Source organism: Globicephala melas, chromosome X, assembly GCF_963455315.2.
Source record: "Globicephala melas chromosome X, mGloMel1.2, whole genome shotgun sequence".
NCBI lineage: Eukaryota > Metazoa > Chordata > Mammalia > Artiodactyla > Delphinidae > Globicephala > Globicephala melas.
This window is the reverse complement of record NC_083335.1, coordinates 8,984,526-9,009,396: the sequence shown is the minus strand read 5'-3', so window position 1 is coordinate 9,009,396 and position 24,871 is coordinate 8,984,526. Positions and strand designations below refer to the sequence as shown.

At 40.7% G+C, this 24,871-nt stretch overlaps 2 pseudogenes; one reads left to right on the top strand and one right to left on the bottom strand.

Annotated features, from left to right (window-relative positions):
• LOC115849478 (heat shock-related 70 kDa protein 2-like) overlaps window positions 1–19,834 on the top strand; it is an 87,788-nt pseudogene extending 67,954 nt beyond the window's left edge.
• Window positions 19,835–20,106: 272 nt separating this feature from the next.
• On the bottom strand, window positions 20,107–24,257 carry LOC115849477 (ubiquitin-ribosomal protein eS31 fusion protein-like; annotated as a pseudogene).
• Window positions 24,258–24,871: the final 614 nt, after the last annotated feature.

The window sequence follows — 24,871 nt, the reverse complement described above, 5'->3', positions numbered from 1 at the left end:
AGTAGCAGGCATGAAACTGAACATAGGATCACACTGTCTCATGGACATCACCATGAAAATACTGTTTGCTATATCAGAATTTTAATGCTAAATGAACATGTACTAGAAATTGCCATTTCTCTTTGTTCTAGTTCAACGAGCATTTATTAACCATCTACCATGTGCTAGGTTCTGTGATGTATGTTGTATACAGTATTGGAGGATGGGTTCAGTACTGGAGGATAAGCACAAAACTGGATGGACAGGGACATCAGTGAGCACTCCTACTATAATTTGGATGGTAGCAAAGATATGAGTTCTCTGGGGGTATAGCAGAGGTGAAAAATTGTGATTCAAATTTGGGATGGAGGAGGGAGGATTATGAAAGACTTGAAATGTTTGAGCTAAGCCTTGAAGGATGAAGGTTTGATTGAAAGTAGGACTTTCAAGACAGAGGGTAAAAAGCATACGTGATGGCACTTGGGTGTGGAGGTGCATGTGAGTTCGGTGAAAGTAGAGTAGGTTGGTGTGGCTTGAAAAGTCAGTCATGAGCAAGATTGTGAGGGCTTCATCACCTTAAGGGCCTCTCCATAAGAAGGAAAAGCAGAATACTCGTTATATAAATCACTCAAAAAAAGAATCAGATAATACCATGAGTAAATTTCAATGTTTTCCCCAATCAACATATCTTCACATACATTTTTCATTCATTAAACCAGTATTACTCATAGTGTGGTCCTCAGACCAGCAGCATAGGCTTCACTTGGGAGCATATTAGAAATACAAATTCACACTCCCCAACCTGAACCACTGAATCCAAATTTCTTGTGATGGGATCCAAGAAACTGTTTTAACCGTCTCTCCAAGGGAATTCTTAATGCTCACTAAAGCTTAAGAAGCACTGCATTAAACATTTTTCAGGTGCCTCTTCGCTGTCAGCTTCCGTGTTGGACACTGGAGATACAGAGTTGAGTTGAATGAGGTACAGTTTCAACCCCTGGTGGCCAAACAATAACACCTAAATGAAAACCTCCTGTATGAGAGTCAAGCCACAAGGGGATAAAATTGTCAGCTAGGATGTAATGCTTTACTGCTAGGTGTTCCATGACTCCAATACTAAAAATCAAGATATATTCCAGAATTTTCCAGGGAAACATGGGAATCTTTCCTTAGCATCTAAAGCAAACATTTGTTTCCTAGTGTATAGCTTTTTAATAGAGCTGAATTTGTCTTCAGAAGTAGTTCAAATGCTTGTAATGATTTGGAAGAAAGGTGTACTATTTAGGTTTTATCTTTTTAATAAGTTTGTTTACATTTTCTGCTCTTGTGTTATGTTCATCAGTTCAGAAACATTTAAGCACTTGACAATCCTTAGCCATGGGCAGTTACTCTTTTTTATTATCAAATAGTTCAAATATACTGAAATGCCCATCTACCTATCATGCAGATTTAACCTGCTGTCATTTTGTTATATGAGAGAAATAGTTTAATGTTATCAAATCAAAGACCAAGAAGTATAGGATAAAGAGAAGAGAGGAGTAATTTTTGAGGATTATAAGGCCTGAATATTTTTCAGAACTGATGAAAGTCTAGAATCCTTGAATATAGGAGATACCAGGTATATACAGCAGGAGATATAAAAAGAAATATTCGCATTGTTGTGAACCTGCAGAACCAAAGACAATGAACTCAAAATCAACTACCAAGAAAATGATATGGAATGTTTCTCAGAGAGTTAAAAGAAAATAATCATCAACATAGAATTGTGTATACCTAGCCAAACTGTCTTGAGTGTGGGAAAAATTAAGACATTTAAGATAAACAAAACTGAGAGTACATACTTACAAATGGCCTTCATTGAAGAAACTTCTAAATAAATTATTCAGGAAGAATATAGACTCCTGAAGAAAGATAGACTCCTGAAGAAAGGTCTGAGATGCAAGAAAGAATGGTGAAGAAATAATTAGACAAATAGATAAAACTAACTAAAAGGTATCTGTATAAAATACCATCAAATATTACTATAAAATATTTGATACCTAATAATTTTATTACCATTTAGTCATAAGTTGCATTATGCTTTCTCCTTTATCTCAGTAGTTATTTAGGAGTATGTTTATACATATATATACACTTAACTTTTATTGTTGATTTCTAATCTAATTGTTTTATGAGATATTTTCATCTGTCAATACTAATTTTTTGAAAATTGTGAAAGCTTCCTTTAGGTATCAGTTTCAGTTTGTGTATCAGCTTCAGCAGCACTCAAGGTCTAGGAAAGAGAAGGCACACTCAGTTGGAATTGTGATGAAAATTTATTTACAAATATGTTGGGGGAGGTTACAACAGCTGGGGACTGTCAACAGTGAGAAAGGACTATTACGATCTCCAAGCTTTAAGGAACAAAGGGAGGAAACAGTATTATGGGAACCCAGTGAGATGTAGAGCAATGGAAACAGGGATGCTCTGTATGAAGATGCAGGTGCAGAAGCTGAAGTTATAGAAGGGCCCTGCTAATGCCAGAACCATGGCACCCATCCAGCCAGGGAGGGAGCAGGAGGAAACTACCTTGACCTCTCTTTCTTTGTGCTCTCCAGTCTCCTGTAGACCCTCCCATTAGCCATACCTAACTGGAAGGCAGAGTGTAAGGAGTCCAGATAATGCAATTTATAGGGGTTAACCACTTAGGACATGGAACAAAGGAGAGAAAAGCAGAGAATGAATGGTGAGGGGGAGGAAATGGAACAGAACCAGAACATTTTGTGAGACGTGACATGACATAATTTGTATGTGTTCTATTTTTGCTCGAAAAATAATATACTTGTATCAGTCATGGTATAACTAGGAAAACAGAAATCACTTGAAGTCTTTCACAAAGAGCGAATTTAATACAGAGAATTAGTTAACAGGTGATATTAATGAGAGGAAACCAAATGGGAAGGTGCAATAGTTGAGATTGGCAGGAGCTGTGTGATCTCTAGGTCTGGAGAGTCACAGAGAAGACGTGATGTTATCAGAAAACAGAGACCAGGCCATCTTTAGGAAACTAGGCTATTCTGTCAGGGACATAAAAATGCATGAATCTATTAATTCTTAGTGAATTGTTCCTTTTATCATTATGTTGTGTCTTTGTTTCTATAAATTATTTGCATTTGGTATTTACATTTTTGCAGCTTTTTTGGTATTTCCTTTTCATACTTTTGCTTTATCTTCAAACTCTGTGTTGTTTTACTTATAACATCTCTTTAAGTAGCCTGTACATTGTTGTTGTTGTTGTTTTAAGTGACTTTATTTTTGTCTTCTACTGGCCCTTTAAACTTCCCATAACCTTATATAAAAACTCCAGCAAGCCGTGAACATTTCTTCTTATTTTTAGAAACAGGTAGGAGAATAGGTGAACTGTGAAAGAGCAGAGAACCGTGTTCCTCTTTCCCACTGCAGGCTTCCAGCTAAAGCAGGTCCAAGTTGAGGGTTGGGAATTGGGTTTTTTTTGGTTTGGGGTTTGGGTTTTTTTGGCTTTTGTTTTTTAACCTAGGTTTGTCTATTCTAAATGCTGAATTGAGACTCTTAATAAACTAAAATTTTGCTGATGCTGGTTGACTGTTTGCCCCCAAAATTCATATGTTGAAATCCTAACCCCCCCAACGTGATGGTGTTAGGAGATGGGGGCCTTTGGGAGGTGATGAGGTCATGAGGTGGAGCCCTCATGAATGGGATCAGTGCTTTATAAAAGAAACCCCGGAGAGCTCGCTTGTCCTCTCCACCACGTGAGGACACTTGAGAAAATGGCCATCTGCAACCCAGAAGAGGGCCCTCACAGAATCTGACCTTGCTAGCACCCTGATCTTGGACGTCTAGCCTCCAGAACTGTGAGAAATAAATTTCTGTTGCTAATAAGTCACCCAGTCTCTGGAATTTTTGTTATAGCAGTCGGAACAGACTGAGACACTACTGTAGAAGTGGGAAGGGAGATAGAGGCAGGAAGAAGATAAATCTGTAATGATACTCTTGGCTGTCCAGGCATGGCAGATGGCAAAAGCTGGTGATATTGGATGAGTCTGGTATAGAAGGTTAAAATTGGTATTAGCTTGGGGAGTGCTTTTGTGGGCTATTTGGAGGTTTCCTGCTGAGCCCCTCTTTTACAGTTCTTCTTACACCAGCAGATGCACCTCTAGTTCAAATGGTTGCTTGCATCAGTCATCTATTAACACAGACCACCCCGAAACTTAGTGGCTTACAGCAAAACCCATTTATTTTCTCACAGTTTGTGGCTGGCTGTTTGGGTTGGGCTCAGCTGGGCAATTCGATTTTAAGTGATGTCAGCTGGGCTCACTCACCCATGTCTGCAGTCAGTTGACAGGTCAGCTGGGGGGCTAGTTTTGATGGCCTCATTTCTATGACTGGCACTTTGATGCTGACTCTTGGCTGGGCTTACATGACCCATCTGTCATCCTCCAGTAGGCTTCTTTACTTGATGACACAGGCGTTCCAAGAAAGATGAAGTAGGAGATGCAAGTTCTCTCAAGGCCTAGCCTCAGAAGTCTCATGATATCCTTTCTGCTGCAATTATTGGTCCAAAAAATTAAAAGGCTACTTAGATTCAAGGGGCGGGGAAATGTACTCCACCTCATCGTGGAAAGAGGAGTAGAGTCACATTGTAAAGGAGAAAGGTGACAGCTGTGATGCATTGGGGGCCATTATTCTAACAAACTACCACTGTTACTTCTCAGCTCCTGGGCATCTAGCCTCTTCCCGCTGTGGTGTTCTCACCTCTCAGGTAACCGTATTGGATAGGATTCAAGACAACGTCATGATAAGGTTTCACCAGGTGAACTTCATGTGCTCCATGGGGAAAATCCTCGCTTTGACAACCTCTGAAAGTGCTAGCCAATCTCAGTGCAATCTCTGGCTTTACCATCGAACAGGAGTCAGGCACTTTCTTGCCCCCTGGAGTCCCAGGCAGGAGTCAGCCCCCAGGATGAATGTTGGCTTTAACTTTCTCAGGCATGAGTCAGGCACGGGCCATCTCTCTCTCTCTCTCTCTCTCTCTCTGTCTCTCTCTCTCTCTCTCTCTCTCAACTAAAGGAAACACTGTCCAAAGGTGCACTTGAAGTTTTGTCCCCAGGTTGGGGACTCACAGCCCGGCTACCACTCCCTCTAAAGAAACTGTTCGCTACTCTCCTCACAGAAGCTTTCTCTTCTCTGGCCCCATTTTATAACTGGTCTGGCTGAGGAGTCTAGGAGTTATGCAACAGGTTGTCAGCTTCTCTATGGAAGGGTGTGTGTGTTATCCTTACTTTAGTCTCCTGATGTCAATCATAGTAGCATCTCCATCAAAACCAGGCAGTTAGAATCATTTGCATCCTAACACCATGTGTTCACATATGTTACGATGTGTGGCTAGTGTATAGCAAGAGTACGACAGAGGCGGTGAGAACCCTGCCACTAGCTGCTTGGGTGATGTGGGAACACCTGGCAGAGAACATTAAGTGGGACATTACAAGATGAGTAAAAGTTTGCCAAGTCAAGATGGTGGGGACTCCCTCCCAGAGGGTATGACAACACATCCAAATACTGAATTGCAAAGGGTGTGACATTTTTGAGGGGAAAAAAAAGTTCGCTGTGACTAGAGATTAGGTAGAGGGAAGTTGTATGAAATGAGACTAGAGAGGTAGTTTGAGATCCATTTGTAGAGGGCCCTAATGCTAGCTCTATGACCTTGGGGCAAAACATTGTCTTTCTGTATGGAAAATGGGGTTAATATACATACTTCACTTTCACATACAGTTGATATCAAATCAGTCAATGTAAGTGAAAAGCCTTTGAAGAAACCATGTGTTGTAGGCATAATAATGGTCCCCAGAAGATGTCCATGTCCCAGTCTTTGGAGCTTGTGACAACCATACCTGGCAAAGGAGGCTTGCAGACGTGATTAAGCTTAAGAGCCTTGAGGTCTGCAGATTATCCTGGATTATCCAGGTGGATCCAATCTCCTCACAAGCGTCCTCAAAAGTGGAAAACCTTGCCTGGCTGTGATCAAAGAAAGAGATGTAACAACAGAAGAAGGGTCAGAGAGATGCTGGTTTTGAAGATGGATGAAGGGAGCCACAAGCCAAGGAATGTGGGCAGCCTCTAGAAGCTGGAAAAGGCAAGGAAACGTGTTCTTCCCTAGAGCCTCCAGAAAGGAATGTAGCCCTGCTGACGCCTTGATTTTAGGACTTCTGACCTTCGGACCGTAAGGTAATAAATCTGTGTTGTTGCTGTTGTTGTTGTTGTTGTTTTGCGGTACGCGGGCCTCCCACTGCTGCGGCTCCTCCTGTTGCAGAGCACAGGCGCCGGATGCACAGGCTCAGCGGCCACGGCCCACGGGCCCAGCCGCCCCGTGGCATGCGGGACCCTCCTGGACCGGGGCAAGAACCCGCATCCCCTGCATCGGCAGGTGGACTCCCAACCACTGCGCCATCAGGGAAGCCGAATCTGTGTTGTTTTAAGTCACTAAGTTTGTGATAATTTTTTCAGCAGCCATAGAACTAATAGACCATGTCAGCTTTGAAAGACAGCATAATGCAGCACAGGCTCGGAGCTAGACTGCCTGGGTTCAAATCCTAGCTCTGCCACTCACTAGCTGCATGACCCTGTTTACTTAACCTCTCTGTGTCTCAGATTCTTCATCCATAAAATGGGGCTATCGTTGCTATGAGGATCAAATGAGTTCAGTCTTCTGACATACCTAGCACAGTCCCTAGCATATAATATGCAGTCTGTAAATGTTATCATTACTAGTTGACACATCTAAAGTGCCATGCAAATGCAAGTGGCTTGAGACGAAACGTCTTTGAGCCATCTTTGTGTCATACTTGCTGTCCTACTTTCCTTAAGAACTGGATGGCTCTCACCAATTTTTACATAATGACAGGTTAAAATGTGCTCCTGGAATATTTTTCTCACTGCCCACCTCCCACAACCAGATTTTTGTGTTCCCAGTTATAATCAGGGTTGTTAAGATGACTTAGTGTCCAATTCATAATGCAGCCTTCACATGACACAAATGCTGTTATAATTAGCACTGTAAAACAAAAGAAACAATAAACTTTTACACAAAGGAATTGGAAGCTTATTACATGGAACAGTTTGATTTTAGTTTTTCAGCTTCTAAGTTTGGGATTTTCAAATACATACAAAGTAAACAGAATAATATAATGAGCCCTGGTATATCCATCTCCTAGCTTCAACAATTACTGACATTCTACCATTCTTGTCCCATCTATACTTTCACTCACTCCCAGTCTTCACCTGATTTTTTTCTTTTTTTCTTTTTCTTTTTTTTTTACTTATGAGATTTATTTTATTTAAGGGTGATTTATTTTACTTAAGGGTGGCAGTGGGAATAGTCATAGATTTCTAATACAAACCAAATACAAAAATCAAACAACCTCTTGATGAGTCTGGCTAATGGTTTATCAATTTTGTTTATCTTCTCAAAGAATCAGCTTTTAGTTTTATTGCTTGCTATTGTTTTCTTTGTTTCTATTTCATATATTTCTGCTCTGATTTTTATGATTTCTTTCCTTCTGCTAACTTTGGGTTTTGTTTGTTCTTCTTTCTCTAGTTCCCTTAGGTGTAAGGTTAGATTGTTTACTTGAGATTTTTCTTTTCTCTTGAGGTAGGCTTGTATAGCTATAAACTTCCCTCTTAGAACTGCTTTTGCTGCATCCCATAGGTTTTGGATGATCGTGTTTTCATTGTCATTTGTCTCTAGTTATTTTTTGATTTCCTCTTTGATTTCTTCAGTGTATTTTTTGATTTCCTCTTTGATTTCTTCAGTGATCTCTTGGTTACTCAGTAATGTATATTTTAGCCTCCATGTGTTTGTGTTTTTTACATTTTTTTCCCTGTAATTCATTTCTAATCTTATAGCGTTGTGGTCAGAAAAGATGCTTGATATGATTTCAATGTTCTTAAATTTACTGAGGCTTGACTTGTGACCCAAGATGTGCTCTATCCTGGAGAATGTTCCATGCGCACTTGAGAAGAAAGTGTAATCTGCGGTTTTTGGATGGAATGTCCTATAAATATCTATGAAATCCCTCTGGTCTATTGTGTCATTTAAAGCTTCTGTTTCCTTATTTATTTTCATTTTGGATGATCTGTCCATTGGTGTAAGTGAGGTGCTAAAGTCCCCCACTATTCTTGTGTTACTGTCGATTTCCTCTTTTAGAGCTGTTAGCAGTTGCCTTATGTATTGAGGTGCTCCTATGTTGGGTGCATATATATTTATAATTGTTATATCTTCTTCTTGGATTGATCCCTTGGTCGTTATGTAGTGTCCTTCCTTGTCTCTTGTAACAGTCTTTATTTTAAAGTCTATTTTATCTGATATGAGTATAGCTATTCCAGCTTTCTTTTGATTTCCATTTGCATGGAATATCATTTTCCATCCCCTCACTTTCAGTCTGTATGTGTCCCTAGGTCTGAAGTGGGTCTCTTGTAGACAGTATATATATAGGTCTTGTTTTTGTATCCATTCAGCAAGCCTGTGCCTTTTGGTTGGAGCTTTTAATCCATTCATGTTTAAGGTAATTATCAATATGTATATTCCTGTGACCATTTTCTTAATTGTTTTGGGTTTGTTTTTGTAGGTCTTTTTCTTCTCTTGTGTTTCCCACTTAGAGAAGTTCCTTTAGCATTTGTTGTAGAGCTGGTTTGGTGATGCTGAATTCTCTTAGCTTTTGCTTGTCTGTAAAGCATTTGATTTCTCCATTGAATCTGAATGAGATCCTTGCCGGGTAGAGTAATCTTGGTTGTAGGTTCTCCCCTTTCATCACTTTAAGTTTATCATGACACTCCCTTCTGGCTTGTAGAGTTTCTGCTGAGAAATCAGCTGTTAACCTTATGGGAGTTCCCTTGTATGTTATTTTTCATTTTTCCCTTACTGCTTTCAATAATTTTTCTTTGTCTTTAAGTTTTGCCAATTTGATTACCATGTGTCTCGGCATGTTTCTCCTTGGGTTTATCCTGTATGGGACTCACTGAGCTTCCTGGACTTGGGTGGCTATTTCCTTTCCCATGTTAGGGAAGTTTTTGACTAAAATCTCTTCAAATATTTTCTCTGGTCCTTTCCCTCTCTCTTCTCCTTCTGGGGCCCCTATAATGTGAATGTTGTTGCATTTAATGTTGTCCCAGAGGTCTCTTAGTCTGTCTTCATTTCTTTTCATTCTTTTCTCTTTATTCTGTTCCTCAGCAGTGAATTCCGCCATTCTGTCTTCCAGATCACTTATCCGTTCTTCTGCCTCAGTTATTCTGTTATTGATTCCTTCTAGTGTAGTTTTCATTTCAGTTATTGTATTGTTCATCTCTGTTTGTTTGTTCTTTAATTCTTCTAGGTCTTCGTTAAACATTTCTTGCATCTTCTTGATCTTTGCCTCCATTCTTTTTCCGAGGTCCTGGATCGTCTTCACTATCATTATTCTGAATTCTTTTTCTGGAAGGTTGCCTATCTCCACTTCATTTAGTCATTTTTCTGGGGTTTTATCTTGTTCCTTCATCTGGTACATAGCCCTCTGCCTTTTCATCTTGTCCATCTTTCTGTGAATGTGGTTTTTGTTCCACAGGCTGCAGGATTGTAGTTCTTCTTGCTTCTGCTGTCTTCCCTCTGGTGGATGAGGCTACCTAAGAGGCTTGATGGGAGGGACTGGTGGTGGGTAGAGCTGACTGTTGCTCTGGTGGGCAGAGCTCAGTAAAACTTTAATCCACTTGACTGCTGATGGGTTAGGCTGGTTGTTGGTTGTTCGGCCTGAAGCAACCCAACACTGGAGCCTACCTGGGCTCTTTGCTGGGGCTAATGGCGGACTCTGGGAGAGCTCACACCAAGGAGTACTTCCCAGAACTTCTGCTGCCAGTTTCCTTGTCCCTACAGTGAGCCACAGCCACCCCCTGCCTCTGCAGGAGACCCTCTAACACTAGCAGGTAGGTCTGGTTCAGTCTCCCCTGGCGTCACTGCTCCTTCCCCTGGGTCCAGATGCACACACTACTTTGTGTGTGCCCTCCACGGGTGGAGTCTCTGTTTCCCCCAGTTCTGCCAAAGTCCTACAGTCAATTCCCACTAGTCTTCAAAATCTGATTCTCTAGGAATTCCTCCTCCTGTTGCCGGACCCCCAGATTGGGAAGCCTGATGTGGGGCTCAGAACATTCACTCCAATGGGTGGACTTTTGTGGTATAAGTGTTCTCCAGTCTGTGAGTCACCCACCCACCAGTTATGGGATTTGATTTTACTGTGATTGCACCCTTCCTACCATTTCATTGTGGCTTCTCCTTTGTCTTTGAATGTGGGGTATCTTTTTTGGTGAGTTCCAGGGTCTTCCTGTTGATGATTGTCCAGCAGTTAGTTGTGATTCTGGTGTTCTCGCGAGAAGGAGTGAGAGCACATCCTTCTACTCCACCATCTTGGTTCCTCTCCCATTGTGTTATTTTTTAAAATTATCTTTTATTGAAGTATAGTTGATGTACAATATTATGTAAGTTACAGGTGTACAATATAGTGATTCACAATTTTTCAAGGTTATACTTCATTTATAGTTACTATACAATATTGGCTATATTCCCTGTGTTGTACAATATATCCTTGTAGCTTATTTTATGCATAATAGTTGATACCTCTTACTCTCCTACCCCTATATTGCCCCCACACACACTTCCCTCTCCCCTTTGGTAACCACTAGTTTGTTCTCTATATCTGTGGATCTATTTCCTTTTTGTTATATTCACTAGTGTGTTGTATTTTTTAGATTCCACATGTAAGTGGTAACATACAGTATTTGTCTTTGTCTGTCTGACTTATTTTACTTAGCATAATGCCCTCCAGGTCCATGCATGTTTTTGCAAATGGCAAATTTTCTTTCTTTTTTATGGCTGAGTAGTTTTCCACTATATGTGTGTGTGTGTGTGTGTGTGTGTGTGTGTGTGTGTATACACACACATATATATATGCCACATCTTCTTTATCCATTCATCTGTTGATGGACACTTAGGTTGCTTCCATATCTTGGCAATTGTCAATAATGCTGCTATGAACATTGGGATGTGTGTATCTTTTTGAATTAGTGTTTTTGGGTTTTTTTGGGGGGGGGGGATATATACCCAGGAGTGGAATTGCTGGGTCAAATAGTAATTCTATTTCTAGTTTTTTGAGAAACCTCCATACTGTTTTCCTATGTTGTGTTATTTTAATCTGTTGTGATAGTCCCTATCTTTCAGTGGGTAAATCTAATCCAATTACATTTCTTTTGATTGCTATTCTTTTCAAATTTTTTTTCTTGTCACTAACATTACTTACCCAAATGCAGTGATCAAATGCTTTGCATTTTTGTGTCTGAGAGATTTTTAGTGATGACCTTACCATTCACAGGGCAGACTATAATTTGCCTTTGGGTAGAGCTGACTTCATTTAGCATTAAAACAAAAGAAGGATCTCTAGATATTTAGTCCTAGGTCCCTGTTATGCTTTGATCTGTTGGGTTGAATGTCTCATGGTGAGTTTGGATTTTACTCCAAGTGTAGTGGGCATCCACTTAGAATAGTTAAGAATGTGGAGATGACATGTTTTGATTTGAGAGATAAAAGTATCAGTCTGACAGAAGTGTCAATAGACTGTGGAGCTAGAGTGAAAGCAAGGAGACCAGTCACCTGGGTAAGAGATGATGGTGGACTGGGCTCTGATAGCAGTGATGGAGGTGGTGAGAAGTGGCCAGTTCTGGATGTGTTTTGAAGATAAACCACTTGTATTTGCTGGTGGAGGAAAAAGATGAATCAAGGCAGGTTCCTAGGTCTTAAGTTTGAGCAGTGAGATTAACGGTGGTACCATTTGCTGAGATATGGGTCAGGGAGAGGAACTTCCTAAGTTTTGTTTTGGATATGCTGAGTTTGATTGATTGATATATTTAGTCAATGGATATTTATTTAGTAGCTACTGTGTGTCAAGTACTATTTTAAATGCTTGGCAAACAGCATGAATGAAAGCAACTCCCCCCAAAATCCTTGCCCTCATAGATCTTTCATTATAATTGTAGGATATAGTGAATAAGCAGTAAACATAATAAATAAGGACATTGGAAAAAAATCAGGATGGGAGTAGTGCCAGTGAAGGGTCGTTAGTGGTAGAGGAGTATATGTGCGTGGTAGGCCTCACTGAAAAAGAGGACTTCGGGAAGACTTGATGGAGGTGACAGAATTAGAGAAGAGATCTCCAGGAGGAAGGAACAGTAAGTGCAAAGGCCCAGGGCAGGAATGTGAATAGCAATTTTGAGGCAAAAAAGCAGAGTGATTAATTGGGAAATTGAAAATTTTGGGAAATGAGGTCATAGAGTTAACTGGACTGTACCAAGTATGGCTGTGTAGGAATTTGACTTTGACTCTGAGCCCTGAGTTGGGAAGCGATTGAGGATTCTTTTTCAGCCAGAGGGATAACGTGATCTGATTTGTGTAATAACAGGGTCTTTCTGCCTGCTGTTTTGAGAACAGGCTACAGGGGGAAAGGAGAGAAACAGGGAGAACAGTTAGGAGGCTTTGCAGGGAACCAGACAAGAGATTATAGTGGTTCGACAAGGCAGTGCAAGGTGCTGAAGGATTAGATATGAACTATGAGAGAGGGAGAGAGGAAGAGGGACATATGGAGAAATCAAAGATAACGCCAAACTTTTGGACCCGAGCCACGAGAAGGATGGCGCTTCTGCCTACGGTGTGGGGAAGGATGAGGCTGCAGTAAGTTTTGATAGAACCTCAAAAATGATGTTGTGAACACGCTCATTTTGGGATGTCAATTAGACAACTGATGGAGATGTTGAATAGGAAGTAAAATGTACTAGTATGGAGTTAAGGAAAGAAGTATGGACTGGTGATATGAATTTGGGAGTTATCAATACGTAGATGGTACTTAAAACCAAGAGGAGAGTGTAGATAGAAAAGAGACCCACTCTAAGGACTGAGCCCTGGAGCACAGCAGTGTGAAAAGTGCAAGGGAAGCAACTGGCCAAGGAAGCCTTGAAGGTGCAACCAGTCCGATAGGAGAAAAACCCAGAGAAAAACTCCCTGGAAGGTAAGTGAAGAAGCTTAATAAGAAAAAGGATGGGGGGAAATTCCCTGGTGGTCCAGTGGTTAGGACTCTATGCTTTCACTGCTGGGGGCCTGGGTTCGATCCAAAAAAAAAACAGAAGAGAAAAGGGAGGGAATGTCTCTCATATTCAGTGTTGTCTATAGGTCGACTAGGATGACAGTTGAAAATTGACCCTGGGGTTTATAACGTGAAGGTCATTTCTGAGCAGGGCAAGATCAACTTCGGTGGAGGTAGAGGTGAAAGCTTGTTCATGGTGGTTTTAAGAGGAGAAATCAGGAGATGAATTAGAGGCAGGATGTGTAGAGAACTGTTTCCCAGTGTTTTACTGCAAATGGAAGCATAAAAATGAGGAGATAGCTGACAGGAGGATTAAGGTCTAAGGTAGTTTGTGTGGTTTGTTCTGTAATATCAGAGAAATGACAGTATGTTTGTGTGCTGCTGGGGACAGTGGAATAGAAAGGGGAAAATGCAAGCGTAGTTAGGAGGGAGTTGCTGGAGTGATGTCCTTTAGTAGGTAAGAAGGGATGAGATCTAGGGCACAAGTGGAGGCCTTGGCGTTGTATAGGGGCAAGGATATTTCATCTCTAGCAACAGGGTCTTTTCCACGGAGATGTGACTAAGTGGAGATGTGACTAAACCCATACGTTAATTATAACATTAAAAAGTTCTCAAATGTTTCATCACATGGTCTGTTCTGAAAGTCCCCATCCCTACAATTGACTATGGAGAGAGTAGATTCTAGAGCATGTAGCTGGAGGCCTAATTAGCTCCTAAGGATGTCCTGCGGACATTGTGAGGAGCTGGCTGATTGCAGTGGGCTGATTGAAACCTCCACTTTTAGTCCCCGAACTTCAGCCTCTCCTGATGATTCCTTCTGCCCTAATCGAGACTGACAGTGCAGTTATTTTAGAGCGTAAATCAGTTCAATTGCAGTAAATGTACTTTATGATATATTTAAGAAAATACTTCTAAAGACTAGAGCTTGCATTTTCAAACTAAAGCCAGGAAAGTGTTTTGTGATTTTTATAACAAAACTGTATTCCTTATTCCTAGTGAATGAATGAAATAGCAAGCACAATTTATGTTCATCTGTTTTTGTACTTTCTGTCACAGTATTAGCTCATTTAATTATTCACAAATATAACAAATATATACAGCTATTTTAAACCTTGTAAATTAAACATATAAATGGCCTAAGAGTTATGATCTGACATAGCAATCCTTCTTAGTATAATTTATAATTTGACAGTAATGAAATTCATAAATAGTAATAGCAGTGCTAAAACAGGCAGAAAGAAACCTAACTTATAATGACCAGTTACAAGAAGAAAATAGCTTTTGAAATGTTAAAGTTGATAACAGCTTAATTACAAGCTATTAAATCTGAGAAATAATCTGTCAATCTTTTTAACCTTTAAATTAAATCTTTCTAATACAAATTCTTGCCTGCCTACAGTGGTTTTATAAGAAGAATTCCAATTATTTTATCTTAATAACCCATCTCTACAATAACTGTTTAAATTACCATTGTTTAAACTTTTGGGGGAAACCAGCAATTCCACTCCTAGGTACATAGCTCAGAGAAATGAAATCAGATGTCTACACAGAAACTTGTACATGAATGTTCATTGAAGTGTGATTCATAACAGCCAAAAAGTAGAAACAGCTCCAATTTCCATCAGCTGATAAATGGGTAAGCAAGTATGGCATGTCCACAGTGGAACATTATGACTATAAAAAGGAATGAAGGGCTTCCCTGGTGGCGCAGTGGTTGGGAGTCTGCCTGCCAATGCAGGGGACACGGGTTGGGGCCCTGGTCCGGGAGGATCCCACATGCCGTGGAGCAACTAAGCCCGTGCACCACAACTACTGAGCCTGCGCGCCTGGAGCCTGTGCTCCGCAGCAGGGGAGGCCACTGTAGTGGGAGGTCCGTGCACCACAGCGAGGGATGGCCCCCACTTGCTGCAACTAGAGAGAAGCCCACGTGCAGCAACAAGGACCCAAGGCAGCCAAAAATAAAATAAATAAATTTAAAAAAAGGAATAAAGTACTGATTCATGCTACAATGTGGATGACCCTTGACAACATGATGCTAAATGAAAGAAGCCAGATACAAAAGGCCACATGTCATATGATTCTATTTATATGAAATGTCCAAAATAGGCAAATCTATGCAGACAGAAAGTAGATTAGTGGTTGCTGTTGGGAGAGGGAGGAGAGGGGATTGGGAACGGGACAGTGACTGTTAATAGGTATGAAGTTTCTGTTTGGGGTGATTAAAATGTTCTAACGTTGAGTACTGGTGATGGTTGCACAACTCCATGAGTATATTAAAAGCCACTGAAGATGTACACTTTAAAGGAGTTAATTTTATGATATGTGAATTGTATCTTAATAAACTTGCTAAAAAATATTAGCTTAAAAAAGACACCATGGAAGCTACTTTAGATAGTCACTTAAAACCCCCTTCCAAATAAGTTGAGAAATTTTATTTCTGTTCTACTGTAAAAAAAAAAAAAAAAAATACAACCCCTCTATGACTCACTGTGAAAAAAAATAATGAGGTAAAAGAATAGGCATTTTCCAACATTTTTCTGTTATAGCAAATGACAATTGAAAGGTTTATTAAACGTCAAAGGGGCACTGTTTTTCTAGAAATATTTTTTTAAACTGCTTGAAATCCCAGACAATAAGTGTTGATTGTACAAGCAGACAAGCACAGATGGATATGAAAAAGTACCACTGCAGGGCTTCCCTGGTGGCGCAGTGGTTGAGAGTCCGCCTGCCGATGCAGGGGATGCGGATTCGTGCCCCGATCTGGGAAGATCCCACACGCCGCGGAGTGGCTGGGCCCGTGAGCCATGGCTGCTGAGCCTGTGCATCCGGAGCCTGTGCTCCGCAACGGGAGAAGCCACAACAGTGAGAGGCCTGAGTACCACAAAAACAAAACAAAACAAAAAAGTACCACTGCAATGCCAACTTGATATTTGGTAATTTCTGCCTAGAACAGAGTGCTATACTTTCTCTTTTTCTTTTGTTTAGTCTTTTCCCCAACTAGAAACAACTATGAGAGCCATACAGTAAATTCTCTTGTGGGTGAGCTCGTGAAGGCCATCGTGGAATGGGGAACATTGATGTAGTGGCATACAGATCCATCAAGCTGCTACATCCAGCTACAACCAGACTAGTGTATCTGACCAGACAGTTCAACCAAGACATGAAAAAATGTCACATCTATATTTCTTCCCAGGAGAACGTGCATTATTTTTTATAGATTTATTTATTTTTTTAACAAATTTTTGTCTGTGTTGTGTCTTTGTTTCTGCACGTGGGCTTTCTCTAGTTGTAGTGAGCAGGGGCTACTGTCTGTTGTGGTGAGTGAGCTTCTCGTTGTGGTGGCTTCTCTTGCTGCGGAGCATGGGCTCTAGGCACACAGGCTTCAGTAGTTGTGGCTCAGGCTCAGTAGTTGTGGCTCATGGGCTCTAGAGTGCAGGCTCAGTAGTTGTGACACACAGTCTTAGTTGCTCCACAGCATGTGGGATCTTCCTGGACCAGGGCTCGAACCCATGTCCCCTGCATTGGCAGGCAGATTCTTAACCACTGCACCACAAGGGATCTTCAGATCTTCTGAAGAATTCAGTGTATTGAAAAAATAAAGAAGTTGACTGAATACCTAAGCAGCAATGCTAATGGCTCAAAAAGCCTAATTTTTTTTAGTTTTTTGAGGGATCTCCTATTGTTTTCCACAGTGGCTGCACCAATTTACGTTCCCACCAACAGTGTACAAGGGTTCTGTTTAATCCACATCCTCGCCAACATTTATTTGTGTTCTTTTTGATGATAGCCATTCTGACAAGTGTGAAGTGATATCTCATTGTGGTTTTGATTTGCATTTCCCTTGTGATTAGTGATACGGAGTATCTTTTCATGTGCCTGGTGGCCGTCTGTATGTCTTCTTTGGAAAAATGTCTGTTCAGATCATCTGCCCATTTTTTCATTGGGTTGTTTTTTGTTGTTATTATTGTTGTTGAGTTGTATGAGCTGTTTATATATTTTGGATGTTAACCCGTTATTGGCCATATCATTTGCAAATATTTTCTCCCATTCAGTAGGTTGTTTTTTCATTTTGTTTATGGTTTCCTTTGCTGCATGAAAGCTTTTAAGTTTAATTAGGTCCCATTTGTTTATTTTTGCTTTTATTTCCTTTGCTTTAAGAGACTGATCCAAGAAAATATTGCTATGATTTATGTCAAAGAGTGTTCTACTTATATTTTTTTCCAGGAGCTTTATGGTTTGTGGTCTTACATTAGGTCTTTAATCCATTTTGAGTTTATTTTTGTATCTGGTTTCAGAGAATGTTCTAATTTCATTCCTTTATATGTAGCTATCCAGTTTTCCCAGCTCCACTTATTGAAAACACATCTTTTCTCCATTGTATAGTCTTGCCTCCTTTGTCATAGATTAATTGACTGTAAGTGTGTGGGTTTATTTCTGGGCTTTCTATTCTGTGCCATTGCTATATGTGTCTGTTTTTATTCCAGTACCATGCTGTTTTGGTTACCTTAGCTTTGTAGTATAGTCTGAAGTCAGGGAGCATGATTCCTCCAGCTCTGTTCTTTCTCAAGATTCTTTTGGCTATTCAGGGGCTTTTGTGTTTCCATACAAATTTTTAAATTTTTCTAGTTCTGTGAAAAATGTCATTGGTATTTTGAAGGAATTGCATTGAATCTGTAGATTGCCTTGGGTAGTATGGTCGTTTTAACAATATTGATTCTTCCAATCCAAGAACATGGTATATCTTTCCATCTGTTTGTGTCATCTTCAATTTCTTTCGTCAGCATCTTATAGTTTTGAGGGTACAATTATTTTGCCTCCTTAATTAGGTTTACTCCTAGGTATTTCATTCTTTTTGAGGTGTTGGTAAATAGGATTGTTTCCTTAATTCGCTTTCTGATAGTTTATTATTAGTGTATAGAAATGCAACAGATTTCTGTATATTAATTTTGTATCCTGCAATTTTATCAGATTTATTGATGAGCTCTAGTAGTTTTCTGGTGGCATCTTTATGTTCTATGTATAGTATCATGTCACTTGCAAATAGTGACAGTTTTACTTCTTCCTTTCTAATTTGGATTCCTTTTATTTCCTTCTGCCATACGACCCAGCAATTCCACTCCTGGGTATGTATCTGAAAAAAACAAAAACACTAATTCGAAAAGATACATGCACCCCAGTGTTCATAGCAGCACTATTTACAGTTGCCAAGATGTGGAAGCAACCTAAGTATCCATCAACAGATGAATAGATGAAGAAGATGTGGTACATATATATATACAATGGAATACTACCCTTTGGTGAGGAAGTTGCTTCTGATCTTCTAAGAACACTTGATTGCAGGTGCTGTTGGAGCCATCACGCCATCAGGTTCCAATGATTCCAATTCCAGCTTTAATCTCATTGCAAAGCATATCATTTCTTCAAATATTTATTGTGTTTCACATTATCACTTCCACTTTTACTATCTCATATCTGCTTAGTACTTCTATCTTATTTCATCCTTCCCCTCCCTATGGGAGACATTAAAGCAGAGTAGTTAAAAGCATTGACTTTGGAGTCAGGTGGGACACAGATTTTATAAGATTATCCTGGTTTTGTCACTTATTAACTTTTGAACTTGTACAAATTACTTAACCTAATGGGGCTCAGTTTTCTTATACAGGCAGACCTCGTTTTATTGTGCTTCACTTTACTGCACTTTGCAGATACCTTTTTTTTTTTTTTTTTAACAAGTTGAGGGTTTGTGGCAGCCCTGTGTCCAGGAAGTCTGTTGGCGCCGTTTTTCCAATGGCATTTGCTCACTTCATGTCCCTGTCACATTTTGGTAGTCCTTGCAGTATTTCAGACTTTTTCATTATTATTATATTTGTTATGGTGATGTGTGATTAGTGATCTGTGATGTTAGTGTTGTCATTGTTTTAGGGCCACAAACTGTGCCGATATAAGACAGGGAAGTTAATCGATAAATGTTGTGTGTGTTCTGAGTGCTCCACCCACTGGCCATTTCCTCGACTCTCTCCCTCCCCTCAGGCCTCCCTATTCCCTGAGACACAACAGTATTGAAATTAGGCCAATAAGTAATCCTACAATTACCTCTAAGTGTGAAAGGAAGAGTCACACATTTCTCACTTTAAATCAAAAGCCAGAAATGATTAAGCTTAGTGAAGAAGGTATATTAAAATCCAAGACTGGCCACAAGCTAGGCCTCTTGCACCAAACAGTTAACCAAGTTGCAAATGCAAAGGAGAAGTTCTTGAAGGAAAATAAAAGTGCTACTCCAGTGAACATACAAAAGAAAAGAAAGTGAAACAGCCTTATTGCTGATCTGGAGAAAGTTTTAATGGTCTGGATAAAAGGTCAAAGCAGCCACAACATTCCTTTAATCCACAGCCTAATCTAGAGCAAGGCCCTAACTCTTCAATTCTGTGAAGGTTGAGAGAGGTGAACAAGCTGCAGAAGAAGAAAAGTTTGAAGCTAGCAGAGTTTGGTTCATGAGGTTTAAGGAAAGAAGCCGTATGTATAACATAAAAGTGCCAGGCGAAGCAGCAGGTGCTGATGTAGAAGCTGCAGCAAGTTATCCAGAAGATCCAGCTAAGATCATGATGAAGGTGGCTACACTAAACAACGGAATTTCAATAGAGATGAAACAGCCTTCTATTGGAAGAAGATGCCACGTAGGACTTTCATAGCTAGATAGGGGAAGTCAATGCCTAGTTTCAAAGCTTCAAAAGACAGGCTGACTCTCCTGTTAGGGGTCAGTGTAGCTGGTGGCTTTCAGTTGAAGCCAATGTTCAATTACCATTCTGAAACTCCTAGGGCCCTTAAGAATTATGCTGAATCTACTCTGCCTGTGCTCTATAAATGGAACAACAAAGCCTGGATGACAGCACATCTGTTGACAACATGGTTTACTAAATATTTTATTTCCATTAGTTCATGTCTTTTATTAACCAATATACAGTTACTTGTGTCCTGGTTTGTTGAAACAATCGGTCAGGCAACATTTGCCACAGTAATGTCTGCCAATTGGCTGGCCATAAAAACTCCAGCACCATATTCATCTGAAGGGCGCTCCCGACGAAGGCGACTGATTTTGCCATTCTCATCCACCTTATAGTATTTCAGGACAGCCAGCTTAACCTTCTTTCTCTTATTCTTGTTCTTCTTGGGGGTGGTGTAAGACTTCTTTCTCTTCTTAGCACCACCACGAAGTCTCAACACAATATGAAGAGTGGACCCCTTTTGAATGTTGTAGTCAAACAAAGTACGTCCATCTTCCAGTTGCTTGCCAGCCAAGATCAGTCTCTGCTGGTCAGGGGAAACTCCTTCCTTGTCCTGGATCTTAGCCTTTACATTTTCTTTTGTATCCGAGGGTTCAACCTCGAGAGTGATGGTCTTCCTGTCAGGGTCTTCACGAAAATCTGCAAACTGGCAGCAGTGCCACTGCAGATGGCGGATCCAAAAGAAAGGGTGCGGCACCGGCCCACAGGCTACTAAATATTTTAAGCCCACTTAGTGCTCTGAAAAAAAGAATCATTTTAAAACATTACTGCTCACTGACAAAGCACCTGGTCACCCAAGAGCTGTGATGGAGATGTACAGGGAGATTCATGTTGTTTTCCTGCCTGCTAACACATCCATTCTGCAGCTCATGGATCAAGGAGTCATTTCAACATTCAAGTTTTACTATTTAAGGAGCACATTTCCTAAGGCTATAGCTGCCCATAGATAGTGATTCTCTGATGGATCTGGGCAAAGTAAATTGAAAACCTTCTGGAAAGGAAGGGATCACATCTGTGATTCATGTGAAGGGGTCAAAATATCAACAATCACAGGGGTGTGGAAGAAGTTGATTCCAACCCTCATGGATGACTCTGTGGGGTTCAAGACCTCAGTGGAGGAAGTTATTGCATTTGTGGTGAATAGCAAGAGAACTAGAATTAGAAGTGGAGCGTGAAGATGTGACTGGATTGCTGCAATCTCATGCTAAAACCTTAATGGATGAGAAGTTGCTTCTTATGGATGAGCAAAGAAAGTGTCTTGAGATGGAATCTACTTCTGGTGAAGATGCTGTGAAGATTGTTGAAATGACAACAAAGATTTAGAATATGACATCAACTTAGTTGATAAAGCAGCAGGGTTTGAGAGGATTGACTCCAATTTTGAAAGAAGTTCCACTGTGGGTCAAATGCTATCAGCCAGCATTGCATGCTACAGAGAAATCGTTTGTGAAGGGAAGAGTCAATCAATGCAGCAAACTTCATTGTTGTCTTATTTTAAGAAAGTACCACGGCCACCCCAGCCTTCGGCAACCATCACCCTGATCAGTCAGCAGCCACCAACATCGAGGCAAAAAGCTTACAACTCTCTGAAGGCTTAGATTACGGTTAGCATTTTTTAGCAATAAAGTATTTTTAAATTAAGGTACAAACATCATTTTTTTTAGACAGAAAGATATTGCACACTTAGTAGACTACAGTACAGTGTAAACATAACTTTTATATGCACTGAGAAACCAAAGAATTCACATGACTTGCTGTATCACCATATTCGCTTTATGGCAGTGGTCTAGAACCAAACTTGCAATATCTCTGAGGCAAGCCTATGTGTAGCATAGAGAGAGGAACCAAATCACCTTCAAATGTTGTAATATTTGAATGTAAGGTGTCAGTCTAATTCATCATCCGAATAATCAGAGGGCCACAGGTGCACATGGGATTGCTGTGGGCAGCCAGGACCTAGGGCGCCCTTCCTAAACGACACGTGCGTGGAGTGGGACCAGCACACTGTCTGGGTCATAGCAAGGGCTTCACACATGCTGTTCTCTCGGACTCAGACACTCCTCTTCCCACTCTTCCCTGGCCGGCTTCTCCTCATTCTTCAGGTCACAGTTTAAATGCCACCTCTTCATAGATGCCATCCCTCACTATCCTGTCCAGGACATCCTTTTCTTTTCTTTCATAAAACTTATTGCAGGCATGAATGAAATAATGCCATTTGCAGCAACATGGATGGACCTGGAGATTATCATACTAAGTGAAGTAAGTCAGACAGAGAAAGATAAATATCATGTGATATCGCTTATATGCAGAATCTTAAAAAAAAATGATACAAATGAACTTACAAAACAGACTCAGAGACTTACAGAGCAAACTTAAGGTTATGACGGTGGGGAGGGCAGGGTGCAGGGGGAGGGATAGCTTGGGAGTTTGGGATTGACATGTACACACTGCTATATTTAAAATAGATAACCGACAAGGACCTACTGTAAAAAAAAAAAAAACAAAAGAAACTTATTGCAGGCATGTATTTGTGTACTTGTTGGTTGCCTCTTTCTCTTTTCTGCTGGAAGCTCCATTTCGGCAGAGACCATATCTGTTTCATCCCCCAGTGTATTCCCAGAGGCTTGCTTACTTCTTGGTAGGCATTCAAATAGTTTATAGAATGAATAAATGAATGTATGAATATTCATTCCTTTTCCCTGTACTAGAGGTTCTCAGTTAGGATGGTTTTGCCCCCTAGGGAACATTTGGCGATGTCTGGAGACATTTTTGGATATCACAGTTGGAGTGAGGTTGCTACTAGCATGTAGTGGGTAGAGTCCAGGTATGCTGCTAAACATTCTACAGTGCACGGGGCAGCCCCCTGCAATGAAGAATTACCCAACCCCAATGTCAGTAGTGATGAGGTCTAGGAATCCTGCCCTATACCCAATGATGTAAGAAATTTCGTTACCCTGAGTGGGTGTACTGATAAAGCTTCTTGTGTTTTAATCTTAAGGATGCATATCATTAAAACGGTGAAAGAGATCAACTAGACTCATTCTGTATCTCAAGAAGTAAGCAGTAGATGACACTAGGAGATATCATAATTTACTCTTAAAGTTCTTTGTAGGTGAGTCTTCTTCTTTGTTTACAATTTATCGTGGTTAATTTCATCCTCTTTCTACACATACTTATTTTTGTACTAAACTAGATGTATGAAAATTATATAGCAGTGTTAGACATACAGTCTGGCCTAATATGTGCAAGGTCCTCTAATGTGTACGGAGTTAAGTCCCTCACAGGCTTTGTCCTCAGTAAGCTTACACTCCTTGACTAATCCCACATGCATATCTCATTCTGGCAGCCTCAGACCATCACTTGGAGTGGTTTATCATTATTCAGGATTTCCTAGGTCCTGAGTAGGTACGTCACTAGAGGAGCAGATGCATGGCCTTGTTATGCGTGTATGAAGACAGAATCCTGTTTGGCCTTCAGCCATCTAGAGTTTAAGCCCACAGAATGGAAAACCCCCGTTCTTACAACGTTGTAGTAAACAGTGAATCTGTGTTTCAGTTCAGTTAAAGCCCAAAGGATCACAGGGAACATTTCAAATGTTATGGATGATTTTTGCTATGGGAAATGTAGCAGACCATTTCTGCAACTTGCATTTGTCAGGCGCTACTTGTCTATCAGGCACTGTGATAAGCAGTGGGGAGAAGAAGATGAGTGAAACACAGTCCTGCACAGGAGGGAGAGGAGCTCAGGATGTTCCCTGTCTCAGCAGAGTGCGTCTTCATTCACCCGGTTGCCCAGGCTGCAAAACTTGGGATCATTCTTTTTTGTTTTTTAAAGTATTTTTTTAATAAATTTATTTATTTTATTTTTGGCTGCGTTGGGTCTTCGTTGCTGTGCACGGGCTTTCTCTAGTTGTGGCGAGCGGGGGCTGCTCTTCGTTGCGGTGCACGGGCTTCTCATTGCAGTGGCTTATCTTGTTGTGGAGCACAGGTTCTAGGCGCAGGCTTCAGTAGTTGTGGCTTGTGGGCTCTAGAACGCAGGCTCAGTAGTTGTGGCGCGCGGGCTTATTTGCTCCACGGCATGTGGAATCTTCCCGGGCCAGGGCTCGAACCCGTGTCCCCTGCATTGGCAGGCGGATTCTTATCCACTGAGCCACCAGGGAAGCCCTGGATCATTCTTGACTCCTTGCTCTCACCCCTGTATACAGTCCATCAGCAAACTGTGTTGACTCCATCTCAGACATGTCCACTTCCTCCACAGCCCCCTCTACCAAACCATGTAAACCATCGTTAGCTCTCTCCTGGACTGTTACAATCGTCTGATAACTGGTCATGTTTCTTCCACCCTCTGAATTTTGATTTATGTACTTCAGGAGAGTGTGGCTCTTATAAATTAGAAGTCAGACTTGCCATTCCTCTACTATCTTCCCATTGCCAGTAGAATAAAATCTAAACGTAGATGGTCAAGCTTATGCCAGTCTCTCTGACCACCTCTCCTCCTACTTCTACTGTCCCCTCTACTAAAGCCCTAATATACCAGTTTCATACCAACTGACCTCATCAACTGATATTAGCTTAGTACACTTGGGAGCAGTTCAGTTAGACGTTGGCTTCACCCTCAAAATGTTGAGCATCTACGGGGGAGATAGATCAGGTTAACATAGCCATGAGATGTACTGGGTCAGTACATGGTTTCTGATGATACGGGGAAGACTTTCTGGAGGAAAAAATCAAGCTCTGTCTTGGAAAATAAAAGAGGCTACAACAAAGCGGATTTGAGAATAGAAGGGGAAATTAACTTGAATATGAACAGAAGTAAAAGAAAGGGTGACAAATGCAGATTTCATGGCTGCAACCTAGAGATGTACCAAGGCGAGGGTGGCATTTTTCAATATGTGCATAGCTGTTTCTTTCCAGCAAAATAAAGGAAAAATTGCCTAAAATCTGT